Source organism: Grampus griseus (genome assembly GCF_964374135.1).
Source record: "Grampus griseus genome assembly, chromosome: 8".
Taxonomy (NCBI): domain Eukaryota; kingdom Metazoa; phylum Chordata; class Mammalia; order Artiodactyla; family Delphinidae; genus Grampus; species Grampus griseus.
The window spans coordinates 43,497,126-43,515,576 of NC_139002.1; the positions used below are offsets into that span (position 1 = coordinate 43,497,126).

The following is an 18,451-nucleotide window of genomic DNA, read 5'->3' on the forward strand; positions in this document are numbered from 1 at the left end:
CTCTCACCATACACCAAATCTGCTGGCACTGATCTTGTATTTCCCACCTTACTGAACTGTGTGAAGTAAATTCTGTTATTTATAAGTTATGCAGTCTATTGTGCTTTTGTTATAGTAGCCCAAACAAACTAAGACAAGTATTCTATACATAACACGTAGACAATAGATGATAGGAGAAGAATAAAACCATCCAGATACATGACCTAATTAATCCAATGTCACTGCAGGGTTTTGTGAATCTACGGATGGTGATGATAGGAGCTGAATACCCTAAGGTATATCAATATCTCCAGGAAGAAAAGCAAAAACATTTAGAGATGTTGGCAATTGAAGGCAAGATTGTTTTTCAGCGACTCAGGAGAAATGTAGCCAGAATGGTTCATATGGGGAAACTCCTGAGAAGAATATATGAGGAGCTGAAGGAACTGTGCCTTAAAGCAGACGTGGACATGCTCCAGGTAAGGACTAAGGAAGGACGTTAGGGTGCTGAACACCAGCCTGCTTGGAAAGCATTTATATCCACTGGAGTTACATCCTTTTTGGCCTCCATTATTTTTCTGGTTCCAAAGTCCAGATTCTTCTTCTGTCTCTATGATGGCGGGTTTTGCTCCTCCAGTATAATCTGGAGACGAAACATCACTCTTGCCTTATATGGAAGAAGGATAACTGTGTGGAAAGGTTCAAGTAACAGATCCAGAAGAACATCTCCCAAACCTTCTTGTTCTATTCCTCTACTATACAGTTAGCCTTCCATATCCCTATAGGTTTCACATCCGGGGATTCAACCAACTGCCGATGGAAAATATATATTTTTTAAAAACCCAGAAATTTCCAAAAAGCAAAACTTTAATTTGTCAATGCTGACAACTATTTACACAGCATTTACATTATATTAGGTATTATAAGTAATCTAGAGGTGATTAAAGTATACAGGAAATTGTGCATACATTATATGGAAATACTGTGCCATTTTATATAAGAGATTTGCGCATCCATGGATTTTGGTATACAAGGGGTCCTGGAATGAATTCCCCTCATATACTCAGGGACGACTATATTTACAGTTTCTGACCAGCTGCAAGAGAGCAGCTTGTGAGCAGATAATATAACTTTGTATGTGTACTTGGTAATATGTGTGAATATGGGATGTATGCCTTCTTTCTGTTGTGAGGTTCTAGCTTTCACACCCTTATAAGAACTTTGGGGAACGCTGTGAATCCTGCTGTAGATTACAACAAAGCACAGCCATTCGTGCACCCTAAGAACATCTTCTGACTTTCAATTTTATCGAGTATGATTTTATCAACTGTATTTAAATGTGAGACTGGGTTTCATCTTTTTAAGGATAAGGGAAATGGCAAATGATTTTCCCCAAGGAAGAAAACTGGAGATAGTGAATTTCCCAGTATAATCTCATATCCTCAAACTAGACTAAACAGGAGAGCTTTTGCTGAAAGCTAAGCCTTCCTTTCTTTCTCTTTACAGGATGTGGGAGACACAATGAAAAGGTAAGTTTGCCCCCTATTCAAATCATGGTAATTGTGATAGTGATCAGGCTATTTCTGTTGAGATGGACCCTCCCTTTTTAATGAGAAGTTTCTTTCTGTCTGCGTTTATTCCTTCCTTCTCTAAAAGTCTGCCAGGTTTTATATAGTCTACCCTTAGGTGAAAGTAGGGTTGAGGGGAGTGTAGTTTCAGTTGCAAGCCTTACTGTAGAAGTTGCAAAGAGACAACTATTTTTCCTGCCCCCCTAATTTCCAAATTCTAATTATCGATATTTGAGGATTATTTCTGGTCATCTATGGAAAAGGCAGATAAGCTCAGAGAGGCAGCAGGTAGGCGGATGCTGAGACGAGGAGGGAGGTAGAATCATCAAGAAAGAACATACGATAGTGCTGAGGATCCATATGTATCAGATGGCAAATTCTAACTATTTGCCACCTATTAGATTTCAGGAATTGCTCTGTGGATCCCCTAGGGAAGCTAGAAGAGAGGGAACAGACACAATTATGATTGAGGTGACATATTCTACTAAGATTGATATGCTAAGAGCAGGGAAACAGATTGTAAAATATAATAGCAACTGTAGTGTTCCTCCATCTGAGGAGTTAGATTCACACCCTTCACACCTAATTATGAGGATTCTGATGCAGCCCCATCAGTGGACTGCTAATGGTACCTTTGGGCCTGTTAGTAAGTGGGTCTTTTTTTTTTTTTTTTTACAGGAGTCAGTTAATGCAGCTGTACATTCCTCAGCCTATGGACCCACAGCTCAGTACATGGGCCATCACTGGGATGTTGGAAAGGCTTAACAGCTTCCGAGGTAAGAGGCAGCTCTCTGGGTGAAGGCAGTAATATTTCCTTCACGACTAGATACATGCTGGTGATCTCTCTTCATTGCTCTGTCTGTTCTTTGCAGAGAACAGGGAAGCAGGCACTGCTTTATAACTAACTTTATAGTTTATTGTTAATTATCAGTCAGAGAAAGCTGACTGAAGCCTGTCAAAAACAATCAATCGAATATGACAGTTTCTTATATAGTTACTTGTGGTGAGTTAAAATTTTTAAAAAAAGAACACTCTGCCCTATAAAACTGCATATCCATTCAGTGTATTTCATCTTGTAGTTAACTGTGGTTATATGTGGATATTCAGATTCTTAGAATCACCTTAATGTTGTTATTTAAATGTTTATCTGAATATTGAATGTAATAATTACATTTGAAAAATCACAAGACTTTTAAAAAGCTTAAAAGTATTTTTATATACAACAAGTACAACCACAAAACAAATTGAACCCATGATTTGTTGCATAGAGGGCCCCTTAAGACAAATGCAACTGAAGGGTGAGCCTGGCAGACAAAGGAGAAGCAGGCCTGAGATGGGATGAGTTGGATTCTGATTCAGTGGTGGCTCTATTAGAAATCCTAAGAGAGAAATCACTTCTAAAAAAAGGCACAGATGGGGTTTTGGTTTATTTTATTTTTGCTTGCTTAAATGTTAAGCAATGTGATCACTATTTAGGACTAAAAATAAAAACAATATCATATTTAAAGTATAATGTATAATACATTTATTACTATTTTATTTTGTGAGAGTGGATTAATGAGAGGACTTAAGTGAATTAAGGGCCATTTTGCTATTTTCTTTTTTGGTTTTTTTTTTCTTTGTTTTTTTGCTATTTTCTTGACATCTATGAATGAACTCCCCAGTTTTTGAGGAGTTAGTTAGTAAAAATAAGCCAGAGCCTGATATCCCACATCTTTATGTATTCTCAAAATTTTTCTTCATCTAGTTGTACGATTAGAGATTTTCTGGCTCTTTAGATAGACAAGAAGCCCGTCCTGTTCTTTCTCTGGATTTCCAGTGACACACTCTGTCTAGTCACCTTTGGTAAAGGGGTGTTCTGGAGCTAGCTCGTACTGACACACTCATGGGAGCGAATTGTTACAAGTTCCAGAATTTTAGGAGCAATTACTGAATGGCTGGCACCTTGAAAATGGTCACGGTGGGCTGGAATATTCCCAGCAAATAAGGCAAACCAGCTTTGCTTTGTTCCAGAGATTCGGTTGCTAAACCTCTGCCACAATACCGCCACACTTGTCCGTCCCTCAGAACTTTAAAACTCTGTTCTTTGACTTTGCTGTTTTCTTTTTACTGAAGTGTATGTTACGTTGGATCATAAAATAAGAAATTGTCATGTGGCTCTGACTGAAGACCTGAGACGTTTGCAGTGCAGTCCTGACCATCAAGACGTGCCCCGTAATCCAGCAAGTTCAGAGAATACTCCTTCATGGGGTGCTCAGACCTTCACCACTGGCAAACATTACTGGGAGGTGAATGTGGGAAACTCTCGCACCTGGATTATAGGACTTTGCAATGAATCCTGGACAAGTAGGAATGATATGCTACTTAACTCTGAGGATATTTTTCTACTTCTGTGTGTCAGCGTGGAGGACCATTTCAGTCTCTTTTCTACATGCCCACTCTTACCCCACTATATCCAAAGACCCCAGGGCTGGATAGGGGTGTTTCTAGATTATGAATGTGGTATAATAAGCTTTATTAATGTTGCCAGAAGTTCCCTCATTTGTAATTTCCTCTCACGCTCTTTCTCTTTCCCTCTCAGACCTTTCATTTGGTGTGGACCCAAATGATCAGGAACAGCTCACAAACCTGACCAAGGTCTCGGCAATTCTAATAGCTGAGGGGCTTCTATCCTGGGGACTTCTAGAATGGGGAAAATCAAGTATACGTCACTGTGTTTAACTTCATTTTACCTTCAGGAGATATCATGGCTGCGTTATTTTTTAAAGTGGTGATAATGTTAACGATGTACATTTGTCTTTTCTGTTTTATTTAAATAAAAGTAATCTCTTTTATTTTATTGGGTAGGATACATGTACTTTTCATTTGCCATCTGAAGTTGCTAGAGATTAAAGAATACATGGGTGTGGAAACTCAGCCAAATGCATGAACAAAAAGCACAGAGGCTTCTCCTTCCAGAGAGTCCTTGTCAAAACTCAAGGGCAGTGTAGAATTCTCTTCTCCCTGCACTCATCTGGCTAAATCCTATTCCTCTTTTAATCCTCAGTTTACCAAACTAGATTAGGTCAATTATAATATGACCTCAAGAACAGCTTATTCTTTCTCTTTGTAAAACTCACAGTAGATTTTGGGTCTTCTTTTCTAGTTTGCAGACTGCAAGAAGCGAAGGCCAACGTTAGTCCTCTTCCCAGCCATATTCCAGGGATGAAACACCTGGTTAAGGATATGAGAGACATCAAAAATATATTGGAACAAATGAATGAATGTGTAGGAAAATTATTAAAAGCAAAGGCTATATAACCAAAAAAAGTTACTATAATGTAGACACAATTAGCAGCTCAAGAAGCGATGAGAAATATTAAATAAAGATGTGAATTAAGTTATTGTTCAGGTACATGGCTCAGAAATTCATTTTAACTGGCAAAATATAGACTGTGTATGATCTGATTCCTCAATGTTTCTATTAGTAGCTCTCAATGACGAACAGAGATTTTTAGGAACATACACATATTTTCTCAGAGTGGTAGTAGTATAGATAATAAGACCTAGATGCTTGGATACTGCAGTACTTTTAAGGAAGATATGTAGAGTGAAAATACCTTGAATATACATTTTCAAGGATGGACAGTAAACTTTATTTCTTACATGCACAAAACATCCAAGCTGTTAACAGTCAAATTTCATTTCAAAGAGTGTCACTGACTTAGATCTTACAACTTTGTAAAGTGATCAGACACTGAAATCAATCTCGTTGGGGATGTGTTGTCCACTATAATGACTCTAGTTAACACTGATATATGATAGATAGGAAAGCTGTTAAAAGAGTAGATTCTAGGAGAGCTTATCAAAAGGAAAAACAATTTTTTCTTTTTCCTCTATTTTAGAAGAATCAATCTTTCTCTCCCCACTCCCCTTTCTCCTTCCCTCTCTCCATCTTTTTTTTTTTTTTACAGCTTTATTGGAGTATATCTCTCCAACTTTTGCTCTCTCTCTTTAAAGAGAAGTTGCTTAGGGAATAATTTGGGGATTATATGTATTTCTATGAAGTTGTGGTGGAAAAGAAATGATAACTAGATTTCCAGATATTTGCTTAGGGATTTAAAGCAATCTAATAATGCCCTCATCTTTGGAAGGGGTCCAAGAATTGTTGCATACTGAAAAGTTTTGTATTGACTCTGGCACTGGCCAAAACGGAAGAAATTCTCCATAGTCTGTCTCACCTACAGATTACAACTGAAAGCTCTGAACTGACCATAAAAATTAACCATGTGAGGAATGTGAAAAATTAAAACTAGAAAGTGAAATGAGGAGAGAAGTTAAGACTTGAATAATTACCCACAGTGGAGGTGAGTTGGTGGAATTATTTTTCCTCTTCTCCTTCCTGGCATTGACTGAACTGAAGGAAGACTCAGTTCTCTGGTCTGCACAGCATGCGCATGCAGCAAAAGCTCAAACATAAACACCTGGTTTCTAGTCAGAGGACCAGGAAAAGAGGGTCCTGCAAACAGGAAAGTGTGAGAGGAAATCACCTTTTTTCTTTTCAGCTTCTCTTTTTCTCTTCCAGTGCTGCCCCAAGATCAGCCACTGTCAAAAAGGTACAGTGAGTGGCAACAGTAAAATGGCAGATGGGGACGCTTTGTCCCAAGAGAGAGCCCTTTTTTCCTTTTTCCAGAGGAACTGCAGAAAGAGGCCCCTATTGTCCAAAGTGGGGCGTGTGCGTGAAATCTTCTTAAGTGTTTTCTATTGTTGCTTTGACTTGAGGACCACCACAGTCCTGTAGGGGCCAGAAGGTGGTGTTAACTCTGGAAGAATCTCCGGTTTTCAAGGCTTGCTTATAAACGGTGTAAGGAGAAAGCAGAGAAGTCTTTAATCTGGGCTGGATTTTCCCCACCACTGGGACAATACCAACCCCCCTGCCCCCTGAGTGTTCTAAAAGATATGCCCTGTACCGTGAGGATTTTTCACTCTGGATAGTGGGAACTATTCCCAACCCTGTGTGACCTGAGGTATTGCTCCATCTACCCCTTTGGGGGGGTTCTTTCCTTGATCTTGGATATTTTCCTCACAAGCATTCACTGATCTGTACTCAGATATAGGCTCCTGCTGTGGGAGCTCTCTGGAGCTCTCTTCTGTGCAACTCTACCCTCAACTAGTACTCAATCCTGGGAACTCCAGCCACCTTGGTTTTACTGAACTTCCAACCCTGTCTCTTCAACTCGGGGAGACCACTGGGCTCTGTCTGAGTTCCCCCTCCCTGTGACAAGTCTAGAAATCTCCAGGCAGTAAAATGGGACTGTCACAAGGCTCCCTTCCTTTGGTCCCTCTCTCTAAGTTTACTCTCCTGTGATGCTTATTGTCAAATGTCTGAAAACTGTTGCCTTTATATGTCACATTTCTGGGTTGTCCTTGTTTAAGATAGAAGAGCAAATCCCATCCCTGTTACTTCATTTTTGCTCAAAAGAGAAGTCTGAGAGTAATTTATTAAATTACAGATTCAATTCTGTTAATGGATATCCAGCTATTCATTTTACTTACTTTTATCTTCAGTGGGCTTTAGTAGTGTGTACCTTCCAATGAATTTACCCATTTCATCTAGACTGTCAAGTTTATCAACATTGGCCTTTGCTAGATATTTGTTTTGCTGAATAAATGACGTATGCCAGGTTTTGATGATATTGCGGTGGGGCCTTCCATTTGAGTTTCTGGAAACTAGATTCTAAGCCCTGGTTGCACTGTAAGCTGTGGGTCCCAGCACAGGGTGATGTGGGATGAGTGTTCCCCCTCTATTCCACCCCCATGGCAGGAATTACCCACTGGAAAGAGAAGCTCTTCTGGGTGGTTACTAAGCACTGATCTGACTTAGAAGAGGAGGAATCCCATGACCTTTGAGGCAAATATGTCAGTGCTGGGTCAAGAAGGAAGAGGGGTGAGAATTCCAGGATCATGGTCGCTACGGTCCATCAGGACCCTGCCTTGCTAGGTGACTCCCAGGTTTAGATGTTTCCATTCAGGGGCTAAGGACCCCTGGCACTGGATCACCCAACCCTCGTGGGTCCAGTGTTTTAGAAGTCTGGAGTCAGGATTGCTTCAGTATTGCTAAGCACCACCCAGTGCTTTGGATAAGAGCTTTCCTTTGTTTTTGTTTTTTTGGGGGGCAGGGCTGCTAGGCATGTGGGATCGTAGTTCCCTGACCAGGGATTGAACCCACACCCCTTGTGGTGGAAGTGTGGATTCTTAACCACTGGACCGCTGGGAAAGTCCAAGAGCTTTCCTAATTCCTTTGAGCACTTCTTAACCCTGGTAACACCTAAGCACTGCCCTATGCAGGAAGGAACTTAAAAGTCTCCCAACATCATGTATTGAACAACCTATCATTTCCTCACTGTGTGTTCTTGGTCTTGTCAAAGATTAGTTGACTGTATATGCACAGGTTAATTTCCTGGCTCTCAATCCTGTTCTATTGGTCGATGTATTTTTTTATGCCAGTACCATATCATTTTGATTACTGTAGCTTTGGAATATAGTTTGAAATCAGGACATATGATGCTCTTTAATGAGACTATACTTAGATTTACTTAGCCATTTCACCAGTAATGGAGTTGAGATTGGCCAGAGTTTCTTTTTTATTATTATTTTGGTGATTGTATATTATGTTGTTATGACCAATTTGTACCTGCCACATATAGCACTTGTTCTTGTCTAGATTATTCAATCAGGATTCTAAATATGTTCAACTTGAATTTCACTAGAGATTGATTTCCAAGAGAATTGTACCAATTTTTACTCCCATAACATATTTTGGGTTCCTCTTGTCATCACCAGAGCTTAATATTTTTTAAAAATATTAATGTTATTAAAATAAAATATTAATAATATTATAAATGTTATTTTTAAAAATATCTGAAGGTAGTGATTGTGATTTTAATTTTTATTTCTCTGATTTCCTATTTGTTTGAGCATCTTTTTATGTATATCTGCCTTTCTTTCCTGTGAACTTATTCTTTGTCCTTCTGTGATTGGGGTAGTGGGCTTATATTGGTCTTATAGATTTTCAGGTCTCTTGGTATATTCTGGTCACTTATCCTTTGCTAGTTTTATGGATTACAGTGTTTTTCCTAGCATTTCTCTTCCATTAAGATGACTTTTGATAACAGAAATGCTTAATGTTTGTAGTTAATTGATCATTTTTCTTATTCAATTTGTGGTTTTTCTTTCTTTATTAGGAAATCACTGTGTAACAAAGGGTCAAAAAGGTTTTCTTTTAATATTCACTCCTTTTAAAATGATGAATTTGTCTTTCCCATTGAACTCAATCCACATGAAATTGATTTTCGTGGATGGCATTAGGTAAATACCACAGCAGATTTATTGAGAAGTCTATTTTACACCCACATGCAATGCGTGCCTGTTCAGGCATAAATCAGACATTCATACATCAGGAGAGTTTGAGGCGTTCTCTTTGGTTCCTGTGGTCATTTTCTCCATCTTGTGCCAATGGGCCATGGCTTAATTGTTACAGCGTCCTGAGATCATAACATCTGCTACTGACATCTCAGAATATGTACTTGATATTTTGACCCAGGAAAGGACACTGCTTTAATATTGCTGATATCCATGTCTAGTGTAAAATTTATATGTATACAGTAATCACTTAGAATCCTCTCATTTTAGGACTGTATTCCCAGAAATTTAAATAATCCAATAATGCATATATGATTACAAAGTCTTTTCTGACTAATCTTCTAGAAAGTAAATTGAACTCACTAATGTTTTACCTACTTGCATCTAGAGTATTTTTTGGCTATTGTTCGTTTCCTGTATTTTCTAAACTAAAGAAAGGAAGTTTTCTTCTTTTTATAGTAAGCAAATGACTCAAAAAATATAACTGTGTATATCTTCCATGAAAATAATCTATTTTCCAAAATGTTTCACTAATTTTCTGAATCTCCAACATTCTCTTTAAAATCTTAAGCTCTCTCATTAAACTTCTTTCATTAAGAAGAACATAAACAACCCTTTTGGACCATTTAGTGTATAATATTGTGTAGGGAAGACTAGCTCCTTTGGCTGATTGGAGTTGCTCTGGGACTAGCAGGAGGGATGTGGGAGGCCTGGGCTCTGCTTGTGAGGAGTATGTGTGTGCCTGCTGGCTCCCTTGGCAGGGCAGAAATGGCAGATTGAAAACTGCCCCAGCACGTGCCCAGCCTGAGCCTAGCGAACACTCCAGCCCCACGAAGCATACTTCACATCACAGCTCTGCACTGGACCAAGGGCTGCCAGGGCCCGGCGAAGAGCTGGCTGTAGAATGCAGAGGCTTCTTGGACTGGGGAGGCATCTGAGCGGGGTGGGAGAGGCATTGCTGTAGTTTACCCAGCAGCACATCAGGAGAAGTCCTGATCTCTGACAGAGGCCAGACTGCCATAGCCCACTGCTCCGATACCTGCGGAAAGCTCACGTGAGCCCGACGGCTCCACAGCAGGGCAGGGGGTGGCAGAGGCTGGGGAGAGTGATCGACTGTCAGGGACAAGAAGACTCAGACCAGAGGGCGTCTCTGAGCAGAGCCAGGTCAGCCTGGTGCTTGCACAGGTGGCGCATCAGTCTAATGAATTAGAATCTCAAAGAACTGAGTGACAAAAATTTGGTTTTCCTACGGCTCTTTTCTTTCCTGGCTTTACTCCGGGACCAAAGAAAGTCCCCAGTCTCTGAACTGCACAGCAGGAGCTCACAGAAAAACTCCAAGAGACCCTCTCTTTCCCGTCAGAGGATCAGCAAAGAGGTCCCTGAAAACAGAAAGTGTGGAGGTGGGAAGTCTCATTTTTTCTTGTTTTCTCTCCCACCCCTGACCCAAGACCAGGCTCAGTCATGAAGCTGCGCTGTGTAGCAACAGCAAAATGGCAGAGTGGTGCCAGTGGCATGGGCACCAGTGGCCCTGGGAGAGCCCTTCCTTCAGGCCAGAGTAATTGGGAGAAGGGGTGTCTGTTACTTGAAGAGTGCGGGTGGAACCGCCTTTAATTTCTCTGTTGTCTTTGCCTCTTTGTGCCACAGAAGGCATGGTTGCACAGGAGTGTAGAAGTGGGGTTAACTCTGGAACAAATCTTGACTTTCAAAGCGTGCTTTTAAACTCTGTTAGTGGGGAGAGAGAAGTCTTTAATCTGGGCTTGATTTCCCCACCAGAGGCGCAATCCCCTTCCGCGCCCTCTCCCCTATATCCCATGTAGTTCAAGGATTTCCCATTGTGAATGAGGAAACAACTATTCCCAGCCCTGTGTGAGATGCAGGATTGTTCTACTGGTTCTCTTTGGGGTCCTCTTTTCTTGACCTGGAATATTTCCTCACAAACATTAACTGACGGGCATTCAGCTGCAGACTCCACCTTTGGGGCCCTCTAGAGATGTCTGTCTCTGTCTGTCTCTGTCTCTCTGTGCAGCTTTACCCTCAAGCAGGCTTCAGTCCTGGGAACTCCAACCACCTTGACCTCCCTGAACTCACATCTACACTCAGGGTGCCCCCACCCTGTGTTGTGACCTAGAAATCTTCAGGCAGTAAGGTGGGTCTATCACTGGGTTTCCCTCATTTGTTTCCTCTTTCTCAGGGTTCACTGTCCTGTGCTGCCTGTGTAACATGTTGAAATCACCTCATCATACCACATATATTCAGAATTTTAAGTACAAAATAACATTCCTCCAAATTATTCCAATAAAATGTTATTCCAAAAATAACATTTCTACAAATCTGATTGTATGTCTTTTCTGAATAATTTTCAAGAAAGTAAATTAAATTCATTAGTTTTATACCTAACTACATATGGGATTTTTTTAATATTGTCTGCTTCCTGTATTTCCCCAGACCAAAAAAAAAAAGTGTAGTTTAAGTAGTTAGCAATTCAAGAAATATTGAATATGTGTGTTGTCCACGAAAATAATCCGTTATTCAAATTTATTTTTGGAATCCTCAACATTCTCTTTAAGAACTTAATCTTTGGGCTTCCCTGGTGGCACAGTGGTTGGGAATCTGCCTGCCAATGCAGGGGACACGGGTTTGAGCCCTGGTCTGGGAGGATCCCACATGCCCCGGAGCAACTAAGCCCGTGCGCTACAACTACTGAGCCTGCGCTCTAGAGCCCATGAGCCACATTTACTGAGCCCGTGTGCCACAACTACTGAAGCCCGTGCGCCTAGAGCCCGTGCTCCGCAACGAGAAGCCACCGCAATGAGAAGCCTGTGTACCACAAGGAGGAGTAGCCCCCGCTCGTCGCAACTAGAGAAAGCCCCCCGCCCAGCAACGAAGACCCAACGCAGCCAAAAATAAATAAAATAAATTTTAAAAAAACTTAATCTTCACCTTTATGCTTTTTTCATTAACGTATAGTTAATCAATGGTAATGAATCAATTTGTGTCTAGTGATACTTCAGTTCTGAGAAGTAAGAAATTTCCGAAGTCTTTGTTTCTTTGTAAATCAGCCTAATTCAGTGTTTCTCAAACGTCAGAAGTCATCAGAATTACCTGGAATGACTGATAAACTACAGATTTCAGGTCCCACTCACATGACTTTTGATTCAGGAGGTCTTGGGTGTAAGCCAAGAATTTGAATTTCTACCAAGGTTCAGGTGATGATGATACTGTTTGAATTGGAACCAAACTCTGAGAACCACTGGCCGAAGTAAGTTTTTTATTCCATACTCTCTTGAACATTTCCTATTCTTCTGATTCATTTTATGTCTTTTTCAGTGGCTTATAACATTCTTTTAATGACTATTCTCACTTATGAATCAGAAATATTTGGTATCATAAGTGTTTCAAAACTACGTTCCTTTCAGAAATGTAATTTGGAAGGAAACTGTATATTATGTAAACTGTAGGAAAGATTATTGAGTAGCACACCGTAATCAAAACCTTACTGCCAATAAGACAATCATCTCATCTCATTTATTAATTTATTCACTCATCAAATATTTTAGTGCCCAGACACTGGGCATTATCTGTCTTTATCTGCAGATAAAGACATTATCTGCTGGGAATATGGCACTGAACACTTCCTTTATCTCTTGCAATTTAAACTATTATGTAAGAAAAGACCAGAGTTTATATAAAGAAAGACCTATTCTGGTCCTGAGGGTCAGTGCAGATTTGCCTGTAAAATAGATTTTTTTTCTCTCTGAGGGTGAATTAGTGAGTAGGCTATACTAGAACAAGAATAGGGAGAAAGTTTCCAACTGATATGGGGATTGTATGTAACCAAGTCTGTCCACGATGTGCAACCCTGTGTTTCTTGCCAGACTGCCATCCAGCCCTGCTCATCAGTTAAACGCCACCTCCGTCCCTCCCATGCTTACCTTGAACGTGCTCATTCACTGTGTAAAGCCCCATCCCGTTACAGGCAGGACATTCAAGTTGTAAAACCAACGAAGAGAGTCCTGCAAGTGAGGTGCTCAGAATCTGGAGAAGGAAGCAGACAGCAGCAGTGGTGACAAAGCACTTCAGACTGCAGGAATGCCTGGGCTGGGGTGGGGCAGGAAGGCCTCGTAAGAAAGGTGAGGCTTGAGCCTGGGTGAAGAAGGGTCACTTCACTGACAGCAGGAAGGAAATGTGAGACAAAACTCAGCCTGGTCCCCAAGGCATGAACTGTATGAAGCAGGACCTTTAATTGCTCTTCAATCAATCAGTCAATCAATCGTGGCTTCAAAAATATGTATAGGTAAAATCTCTGAAGAATTGAGGACTGGGGCTTCCCTGGTGGTGCAGTGGTTGAGAATCCTCCTGCCAATGCAAGGGGACACGGGTTTGAGCCCTGGTCCGGGAAGATCCCACATGCTGCGGAGCAACTAAGCCCGTGCGCCACAACGACTAAGCCTGCATTCTAGAGCCCCTGAGCCACAACTGCTGAGCCTGAGTGCCACAACTACTGAAGCCGGCACGCCTAGAGCCCGTGTTCCGCAACAAGAGAAGCCACCGCAATGAGAAGCCCGCGCACCACAATGAAGAGTAGCCCCCGCTCCCTGCAACTAGAGAAAGCCCGCGCTCAGCAACGAAGACCCAACACAGCCATAAATAAATAAATTTATATATAAAATAAAAAGAATTGAGGACTGAATGAAGTGTCTGAGAGCGTGTCTTTGGTAATAAAGCTGAGAGTTAAAAAAAAAAAGACCATTAAGTTGGAATCATACACACCACACATATATTTTTGTAACTACATCCAGCTCACAAAACAGGTGAGCAACCACAGCATATATTCTAGATAATTGGCCATGAGAGATGACTTTACTTTTAAAAAGATGGAACCAACAAAATTTATCTCATGGTATCTTCATATTAAATAGCAATAAAAGGAGGTTAAAGTAGAAAAAGCTTAAATGACAATAAAGTATTATTGATTTACTTCGACTGGGAAGGTCTTCTCAGATAGGGAGTTGCTGGGTATAGTCAGGTTCCTGATTTATCCCTCATTATATGTGGCCAGTGTTTAACAAAGGGCTGACAGGAAAACTGAAGGATCAAGCTGGGCACCTCCATATGAAGGAAATTTTAACAGTATTAAAACACCTCACCTTTCCACTGTGATAATCAAGGAACACACAAACCCAACCCAGCCTATAGGTTTCTCTATATACTGCCAACACTGGGGAAGTGGTCAAGAGACAGTCATGATTATCTTCCCACTCACATAAAAGAAATATGTCCTCAGATTCAGTGTACCATTCTTTCTTACCTAGGAACCCTTACAGCAGCCTAGAGTCACCCACATCCGGCTCCCAGTAATGGTTGCCAGAGGTCAAGTAATCCCCACTACATCAGTGATGCTTTTTTTTTTTACTTTTGAGTAAATTTCAAACTTTTAGAAGATTATTTTTGAAAAGCCAGGTAAAGATGGAACACATTCACATTTCCAACTACTTTCTCTTTAAAACAATAATAAATAGACATGAGTTTGCATTAGTAATAACCAAATGAGCATCAAAGTTAGTAGGGTAGACACTTACGAACGTTCAAAATGTTTGGTAGGTTTCTCTAAGGTGACGATCTATGAAGGTGTGGTGGGAGCAAATGTGCTGCTTTCAGACCCTGAGCGAAGCTTTCACGTTGCCGTTCAGTAGTAACTGGCCCACTTTTGACTCAGGCCAAGTTCTGTGCTGGTCGGTTTTCACTCTGTTCTCCACAACGGGCACGGAAACAGGAAAGTTTAACAGTTCATTTCTTTGGCACAATCCACACCCTGTCACAGTGGAGGTTTTGTCTCTTCAAGTCTTGTTTGGTGACCCCCCTACACACACATTCCAGTCATTACTATTCTAATCAACCAACCAAAGACACCACTTCCCCGCTCTCTAATTTCCACTAAAGGCCTTTTACATAATTTCTGACCCACCTTGCTAGGTTCTAACATTCTCAGCATGTGTGATTTCACTAGGAACTTCAAACACTGAAAGGCATTGAAACATTTCACTGAAATTTGCTTTTCCATCACACTGTGACTGGGAACGTGAATTTTCTTTTATTTATTTATTTAATTAATTTATTATTTAGTTTTGGCTGCGTTGGGTCTTCGTTGCTGGGCGTGGGCTTTCTCTAGTTGCGGCGAGCGGGGGCTACTCTTTGTTGTGGTGCACGGGCTTCTCACTGTGGTGGCTTCTTGTTGCGGAGCACAGGCTCTAGGTGCGCGGGCTTCAGTAGTTGTGGCTCGCAGGCTCTAGAGCGCAGGCTCAGTAGTTGTGGTGCACGGGCTTAGTTGCTCCGTGGCATGTGGAATCTTCCCGTACCAAGGATCGAACCCGTGTCCCTTTCACTGTCAGGCGGATTCCCAACCACTGCACCACCAGAGAAGCCCTGGAACGTGCATTTTCAGACGCAGAAGACTGACTGATTGACAACTGTAAAACAAACAGACGCAGAAGGCACATGAGAGGCAGTGCAACACGACCAAAGCAGGATATTCCTTGTTTTTGATAAATCAACCCTTTAGAATAGGAACTTTCTGGAGACACTGTGAAATAAATTTTCCTTGTAAAATTATCATCCATCTTCCACACGTTTGATGAATATGTGCAATCTATCTACGATCCCCATATGTGACGGCTGCATCAGAAAAAATAATAATAAATAACGGTGCCAGGTGCCGTTCCTGGGCCTTGTCCAAAGGCAGCCAGTGGAAGAGTCTATCTTATTCTCTTCTCCCCTCATTAAACAATAACAGCGGCAGAGGAGAGCATTTGGATTTGAACAAATGGCATCCAATACCAAACAAGCGAAGCAACTCTTTCAAGCGTTAGATCCTAACTGTCTGATGGTCCCAAGGATCAGGATGGCTTATTTTTCTTAAGAAGGTTGGCAGCAGGATCCCCTGTAGTCATCATCCCAACCCTTACGAGAATGCGTCATTATCCAGTCAGTAACTGGGGTGGGGGTGGGGGTGTCCTCTCAGCTGGGTTCTTCCTCACCGCCTGGCGGAAGCTGTTATCCACATAGGACACCATCTGCCTCCGCGGCCCAGGCCAGGGTGTCTGTGCGTCCTCGGCCGCTGCCTCCGCCCTGCGCGCTCCGCCCGCCCGCCTCGGCCCAATCAGCCAAACCTCGGCGGCAGCGGGTCGGCGGGGCGAGGGTCGCGCGGCGCCCGGCGGCCGGGAACTCCTGCTTCCTCCGCCAACTTCGCTCCGCGCGGCCGGGAAGGCTGCCTCCGCACGCTGGCTCTACACGCCTCCCCGGCTGCTCTCGGGGACTGAGGCTGCGGCTCCTCCCGGCCCCAGCGGGCCGGAGTTATTTTTAGAGAGTTCGGTGAGAAGGTAGGCTGGGGGGCGGGGGCACCAGCCTCCCGCTCCTCTGCGCGCAGGACCGCCCCCTCCTCTCCGGGACATTCGCCGCCGCCCGGGGCCCCCGGGAAGCACTCGAGCACCGCGGCTGCCGTCTGAGGACCGGCTCAGGTCCGGGCGCCGCGAAGTCGTGTCGCCTCGGCCGCCGTTCCCGCCGCGCCGAGGCTACGTCTACTGTGTTCGGCCAAGCGCTCCAGCTGCTGCTGCCTCCCCTCGGTCCGCGCCGCCGCCTCCCCCAAGCGGCGCGCGTAGAGAGGCCAGAGCGCCGCCCCGCTGCGCCCTCGGCCCGCTGTTTCTCGGCAACTTTGTTCCCGGGCTGCAGGCGCGGGAGGGAAGGGGCCGCGGGCAGCCGGGTCGGGACTCCCGGCGGCGGGCGTCGCGCACAGACCCCCGGAGAGTGTTTGGGAAGCGGCGACTCCCCTCCTCTTCCCCGCCTCTTTCTCCTCCTGTGCATCCTCCTCTCTGTGCATCCCCGCCGCTCCTCGGGGCGCACATCAGTGATGTTTTATGATGTTTCACATACATTAAAATATTTAGGTCCTTATAGCACGCGGAACCATACCGAATATTTTGTGATAACCTATAAGGGAAAAGAATATGAAAAATTATATATATATATATATATGGCTGAATCACTTTGCTGTACACCTGAAACTAACACTGACATTGTAAATCACCTATACTTCAAGTAAAAAAAAAAAAAATTCTTTCACAATACAGTGGACCATACCAAAAAAACATTTAGATCCTTCAGAATTCAAAGATACATCTTGATGGTCATGTCTACACGTCAAACTTTTCACATTGTCAAACAGCTAGATATTGTGATTGCTTATTTCTTTACTGAAGGAAATCATCTCTGTGGGAGAAAAGAATATTCCAGTCAAAATCAGTTTTTAAATTCCTATAAAGGTTTCCTAACCAAGAGTCATCCACCTCTCCAACAGTTTTCCTTCTGTATATAAGAAAATCAGTTTTGTTGTGATGTTAGTTTCTTCCAAATAGCTTGGACATCTGGAGTTTCATTCAGTTTATAGCTCCAGGCGGCGTGTCCTAATTGGTCTGAAAAATCAATCAGTAATAGTACCAGCCAGTGATTGACTTAACAAAGAGTAGTTAATTAAGCTTTTCTACTTCCATTATTTCATTTAAGTGTTACAACCATTCTATCAGGATTTCTTGTTCAAAATTACCCTGCTGGTAAATGTGGGAGCCAGAAATCACACTTTTGACCAAATTAAAATCCACAAGTCATAAGTTTCCAAGATGGGACAAAATGCAAGCAACATGTTCTCTAAGTAACTATGTTAATTGAGTCAACAAGCATTTTCTGGTAAATTTACAGTTCAAGGAACAATCTATCAGCTTGGGGATGTAATGGCTAATAAAACAACATCCTTATAAGAGATAATAAAAAATTAAAAAAAAACATGGTTGTAAAAATGAAGAAATGTACACAATGCCACTTTGTCCCTCACCCATGATCTAGAAAATGCCTTTATTGCAACTCACTGATTAAAATGCATGAAAATGTGCATACACAAGACACAGTCACAAACTAAATATTCTCCTTTGATATCCTTTATCTCAACCAGAAATCACCATTAAAAATCAATTTCTGAATATATGAGTTAATAGGATTAATCTTTGTAAAAGTGGGTCGGATTTCAGTCTTCTTATGTGAGTATAGTAAGTTTTAAAATTTGCCCTCCTACCTTTATTATTGACATCCTTGTATTTAAAAACAAAAAGTTAAGGAGAAGGGATTATTCTAAGTTCTTTGGAACTATTATCAAGAACTCCTTCCCATTGTGAAATGATGTAACTCGCATGTAATGACAATCAACACCAGAAAAAAAATAATGCTTTTAAACTTTTATTTTGTAAAAAATATTTATTTGATCTGAATTTCTGTACCACATGAATGGTCACTCTAATTTCTGATACTTATGCACAGTTACAAATGTCACTTTTCTGTAGACACATTCATTATTGCTTGCTCTAAGTCAGAGGTTTCTGAAGAGTCATTTACCAACACTCAAAAACAATTTTTTTCTCAGATAATTTACTGCACTATCTACTTATCTTTTGCCAAATATT

General features: G+C 41.9%; 1 long non-coding RNA gene across 1 annotated transcript; it reads right to left on the reverse strand.

Annotated features, from left to right (window-relative positions):
• Window positions 1-2,673: 2,673 nt before the first annotated feature.
• LOC309826000 lies at window positions 2,674-15,621 on the reverse strand. Its single transcript, XR_014297080.1, has 4 exons — window positions 14,528-15,621; window positions 12,881-13,304; window positions 6,077-6,321; window positions 2,674-4,760 (listed from the first exon to the last, which is right to left on the reverse strand). It is a non-coding gene; the product is annotated as an uncharacterized lncRNA (long non-coding RNA).
• Window positions 15,622-18,451: the final 2,830 nt, after the last annotated feature.